The 6,000-nt window shown below is 33.8% G+C and overlaps 1 protein-coding gene across 5 annotated transcripts in view; it reads right to left on the bottom strand.

The window, feature by feature from the left end:
* Positions 1 to 311: 311 nt before the first annotated feature.
* The window catches only part of LOC115890441 (serine/threonine-protein phosphatase 4 regulatory subunit 3), a 40,627-nt gene continuing 34,938 nt past the window's right edge, over positions 312 to 6,000 (bottom strand). For all 5 annotated transcript variants that reach the window (XM_030910665.1, XM_030910668.1, XM_030910666.1 and 2 more), the window contains one exon: positions 312 to 538. The gene's annotated coding sequence lies outside the window, so the exon portion shown is untranslated. The remainder of the gene's footprint in view (positions 539 to 6,000) is intronic.

The following is a 6,000-nucleotide window of genomic DNA, read 5'->3' as shown; positions in this document are numbered from 1 at the left end:
GTTCTAATAACTGAAGGAATGTACAAATAACCCGACATTATTAAGAATTCGAACTAAGAATATATACGTAAAATAAATTAACCATAATTAAAAGAATAAATAATTTTCAATAAATATACCTATATGTCCCTCTAGCCCCAAGAAATAAAAAAAAACAGATATTGTTACCACCGACAGCTAAGTGAAGGGCATCATCACGAAAATCAAAATAAAATTACAAACAATTTTTCAATATACAGTACGAAGCGTTTAGCATTTATACAAATATTAAGCACTCCATCGAGAATACTACTCACACAGGTTTAACTTTATTTTTTTTTTGACATTATTTAAACGCTATTACTCTTTGTTCTACCTCTAATAGTATGTCTTAGCCTAAAGGAAAATTCACAATGTTCTATAGGATTTTGTCTCTTGCGTTTTTTATATGTATATGTTGCAATGTTTGAACCAACAATCAAACATCGTCCTTTGATTCGTAACTATAAACACCAATTTTTTTTTAGTTTCGTTCCTATTGCTCCAATATTTGGTTAACCTAAAAAATTAAGAAAATATCTAATTATACCCTGATCAAATAACAAAAGAAAAAGTAATATTCTAGTAAATTTTTAGCACCCGTAATACCGTATGATCCAAAAAAAAACGGCGTCAAAGACGGCCGAGGAACGACAATCGATGATAATTTTGGCGAGGTCAATCTCTAGACGTCATTTACTATAAATTGACATGTTATTAAAATTATTTTATAGGAATTAATATTTTACATTTTACCCATTATCAGATGTACCTATCCATTATTTATATATTGTAAAACATATGCTGCATTTGTATGGTTCATAGTTTAGTTCATTTGCCAAAGTATTTATTACTATAAATAGGTACCTATATATATATATATATATATATATATATTGTATTTATTAACTGTATATTATGTATATTTCATGTAAACTATATCATTTTTAAAATACAAACCAAAAATACGAGGAATAATTATGTTTTCCATGTATTCTACAACATATTTATTAATCCGTAGTATCTAACTAGCGTGACGTCATAAATTTCGCTCCGAGGCTGTTTATTAGAGACGGCATTGGTCTGATATTTAGAAATGTCAAAAGCTGATATGACAATTTACTTTTGACAATTATGACATTTCGTGTTGATTTTTGCAAGAAGAGAAAGAACTGTCACTTATTTTATTAATTTCCTTTTCTATTTCACGAAAGTAAAAAGAGTTACCTATCTGATTCGTTCAGGCACTCAATTTAAAGAATATCAGTAATTTTTTTGACAGAGGAATTTTATATTTGCCATGTTGGTAAAAAATAATGGTCAAAATTAAAAGTTATTCATTTTATACACTATACTAAACTTTTTACCATTTAAAAAAAAGGACAACGCGTCGCAGGATAATGATTGATAGATGAGAAAATGTATTCGTATTTAAACAAAATTATTAACCTAATGTAGCCCTTCACCTTCCTATATGCTCACGAGTCGCCACTGCCAGACAAGCAAATCTATTCCTAAAAAATTACAACCTTTTAAAGCCAACGGGCAGTAAGCACCATTAAAAAATAAAGATGAGTACGGGCCAAGTAATGACGTCTAGGGCTTGACCTCGCCAAAATTATCGTCGACTGTCATTCTCAAGCCGTCTATGATGCTGTTTTTTTTTCGATCGTATGGTATTATAATAGAATATCGAAACTACAAACGACCTGATAGCGAGTCTTTGAAATATAATAATCTATGTACTGATATACCACATATACTTTAGAAAATTTAACGAAATTGAATTTCAAACGGCCGTATTCATAGTCGACCGCCAGCCTCTCGCTGGTGGGAGCTTTCTCGAAATTCTTCGTTCTTATTTCAGAGTCGAGCGCTCTCCGAGTAACGCGTGCGCACATCCGTCATAGAGAGTAACCGCTCTCTCGCCGGCGGGCGGTTGGATAAGTATTTTTTTCCGTTTCATAGTCGATCTCCAGGCGAAGAACACTTGCGCAGTTTAAACCCCATCCGGTGATTTTCGGCCGGCGACTGGAGCATGTCCTTACCATCTCCGGGCGGTCCGCCAATTTAGTCTTGTTTATTTCTCTAGTTGAAAGAAGCACCAAGCAAACTGAATTAATTATGGATATTTATAATATTGTGACGATTAAATGTACAACTAAATGCACAAATCGACGAGAACGATGACATTCGTATTTTTGAGGCCATTATTCATTACATTTGAGTCATATGAATTCCGTCCGTCTATTTGACCATTTAAATGTTTTATTGTTTTGTTTTTGTTATGTTTATAATTTTTTATTTTTCCTATTGTGTTTACGTTTATTACATTAATTCTCTTTGTAATTTACACAAACTGTGGAAAAAATATACCAAATTCACAAAACATCAGTCATCTACACAAAAAAAATAGAGTCAATTTAAAAATATAAATTACTTCTATACTGGTCATATTTTCCCTTAAAATAATTTTAAAATCCTTAACACAGCACCAATAAGTTAAGGTTAAGGTCTATAAAAATTTATAAACATAATAAAAACGAATCCATAAAACTTTCAAATAACCGAACAGACCTACGGAATTCCTCATTATATAAATTATTAACTTAATATCCTTTTTATTATGGCCCAAAAATATACCTAGCCAAAAAAATATGTATATAAAAAATTGTAAATCTTTTTACTATAAGTGAAGGATTATGAAGATATTATTCATTACTTTAAAACAAATTATAACAAAATAATGGACACATCAATAAAATATTTAAATTACTCAATATCAATAAAATATCTAAATTATTAATATTTAAATATTTAGAGAATGTTAAAGTTCGTATAACCGATTTTGTGTAGAAAAAGGAAGAAAACATGTTCCCTATTGTTAAAATCCTCCACCCGAAGTGAAATTTTGTCGGCGACGCGCCGTCATTTTCGCCAGCCAGCGGTGCGCTGGCGGCCGACTATGAAAGAGCTTTTTTTCTCTCCCGATATCGAAGCGCTCGCCGGAGAAATCTTCAGCGAGCGCTTCTTTTCGGCGGGCGGCTGGCGCTCGACTATGAATACGGTCCAAAGACCACTGTAATGTCGGTTTTTTTTCAATCGTATGGTAGACAAATGAAAACAATTAAAAACTATTTTTTTATCTAGTAATTTCAACATTTATCATGTACTTTCAGCGATAGACATAGTAAAGTTCAAAACTAAAATGTTTGCTATGTCTGTTATTGTGGTGTCGTTTTCATTCGACCATACTGTATCTGATAATTTTATTAAACACCGACGAATTAATTTGATGTTTATAATTATAAAACAAAGGATTATATTCTCATAAAACCATAAATATTATTATTTCATTCTTTCCAGAATATATTATTACACCTAATACTGGAAGTTTATTTCGATTTTACAAAAAGTTTTGTTCATATTCTTTTCCTTTTTAGAGGATAAAATAAGTTTGCCATGATACGGGGTGTCCCAATATTCCGTGCACATAGAACTAGTACGTATTTTTGTAATCAAAATAAGCTAATGGGACACAATTTGCCTCTATACAAAAGTGCTTCAGTTGTCCGTTAGAGGGCATCAAACTTAAAAAAAAATAAACACATTTTTTAAGATATTTCAAGAACCGTTAATCCGATTTGAATGGGATTGGGAGTGTCTATGTTTTGCTAAATACTTTAACATTCGACTTTCACAAAAATCAAGTAAAAGTACGGGGAGGGTAAAAACTACCCCCACCTTTACATACATTTTAGTATAAATATTTATTTTATATACGAGGCATGTTTTTTAAGTAAGTACCGTTTTGCGATTCCGCCGCCGCAGCGCTACGGTCGGCGTTCCGCGCATGCGCGCTGGTTACCTACATCTCTTGTCTATGCACAAACGCCAGTACAGTCTGATTCTTAATTGTATACGTTGTTTATTGAGTGTTTAAGATGCCTCCGACAATCGTGAGCCCCGCCGATTGTGAAGTACGGGCTGTCATACGATTTCTTAGTGCTAAAGGCGTAAAACCGATCGATATTCATCGTGAGATCTGTGAAGTTTACGGACAAAACATTATGAGTGATGGAATAGTAAGGAAATGGGTGAGAGCATTTAAAGATGGCCGCACAAATGTGCATGATGAAGAACGGAGTGGGCGTCCTTCGGTCGTTAATGAAGATTTGGTGCAGAAAGTGGACGAAAAGGTGAAAGAAAACAGACGCTTTACAATTTCATCATTGTGCGACTACTTTCCTCAATGTTCTCGTAGTGTTTTGTATCGCATTGTGACCGAGAACTTGAATTACCGGAAATTGTGTTCACGTTGGGTTCCGAAAATGTTGACGGATTTGCACAAAACCCAACGTTTAGGCAGTGCATTGACTTTCCTTGAGCAGTACCACAATGAAGGTGAAGATTTTTTAGACAAAATTGTTACTGGTGACGAAACATGGGTGGCCTACGTCACACCAGAATCGAAACAACAGTTCATGGAATGGCGACATTCATCATCACCCAAAACTGTGAAGTTTAAGCAAACAATTTCTGCCCGGAAAATCATGTGCACAGTTTTTTTGGACAGAAAAGGAGTATTGCTAGTGGAGTTTCTGCCTCGTAATGAGACAATCAATGCGGCATCTTATTGTGAGACATTGAACAATCTGCGCCGTGCAATCCAAAACAAAAGACGTGGCAAGTTGAGTAAGGGTATTGTTTTGCAGCATGACAATGCCCGTCCACATGTGGCTAATCGGACCAAAGATCTCATCAAATCTTTTAAATGGGAAACTCGAGATCATCCTCCATACAGCCTTGATCTGGCGCCCAGTGACTACCATTTATTCCTGCACTTGAAGAAACACCTGGGCGGTCAGCGTCTTCAAGACGATAACGAAGTCAAAACAGTTGTGATACAGTGGTTAACCAGTCAGGCGGCAGAATTTTATGAGGAGGGTATTGAAAAACTGGTGCCACGTTATGACAAGTGCCTCAATATTCACGGAAATTATGTAGAAAAGTAGATTAAGGTACAGGCTTTCATGTAAAAATAAAATTATTGCGATATCTTTGCACGTTTTTTTTTTAATTCCAAAACGGTACTTACTTAAAAAACATGCCTCGTAATAAACTTCACATTTTTTGTCTCTTGTAAAAAAACGCCATCTCGCATAATTTTTAAAAAAAATCATCTCGCATTAAGCGTTACATCTAGTGCGTGATAATATAATTGGCGAAAATATGAAATATAATGTCAATGTCACAAAATAATTTTTTGGCAATAACGTGTGAATATATTTTTAAATCGTGTCTTCTAACGGACATACGAAGCACTTTTGTATAAAGATAAATTGTGTTCAATTAACTTATTTTCATTCCAAAAATACACACAGGGGGACACCCTGTATACGTTGATTGTATGTACAGCCCGTCGAAAAAACATTTGAACAATCGCCAGCTTAAAATATGACCAACATAATAAATTAACAAAAATAAAACTACACTGTACAGGAATGGCAAATAATATGTAGGCTATAGATATTATAAATTGCTAAAAAACCTTTTTTTTTAATTTGTATATTTCTAGAAAAATAAAAGACTTAGTCACTACTTGCTACTTTCTCACACGAACATGCTACTTTCTATTACGCCTTATTTACAAGAAAAATTAAATAAAAACGCTACCTTGTATACATGGTTTCCAAAAGACTTGTTGATTCAAAATCAGCAAGTTAAGTATTAGATACTAATAATTTTAAACCTTTTTACATTAAGCCCCTAGCTCTACACATGTTTTACCTGCCAGTTCATCATTCAGTATTACAACAAAACTGTCGTTTTACCCTAGATCATATATACTTACGTGGATAAGTAAATCACTACGGAAACTGTCGCAAACACATCAACGACTTCCATTTATCTTCTTTTTTTGTTGCACACGCGGTGCTTCTACTCTATCTATCCTTGTCGAGAACCTATAGTCCACGCGCC

This window comes from Sitophilus oryzae, unplaced genomic scaffold (genome assembly GCF_002938485.1).
Source record: "Sitophilus oryzae breed Bouriz unplaced genomic scaffold, Soryzae_2.0 scaffold_864_pilon_pilon, whole genome shotgun sequence".
NCBI lineage: Eukaryota > Metazoa > Arthropoda > Insecta > Coleoptera > Curculionidae > Sitophilus > Sitophilus oryzae.
The sequence above is the reverse complement of the archived record's forward strand: the minus strand, read 5'-3'. Positions and strand labels throughout refer to the sequence as shown.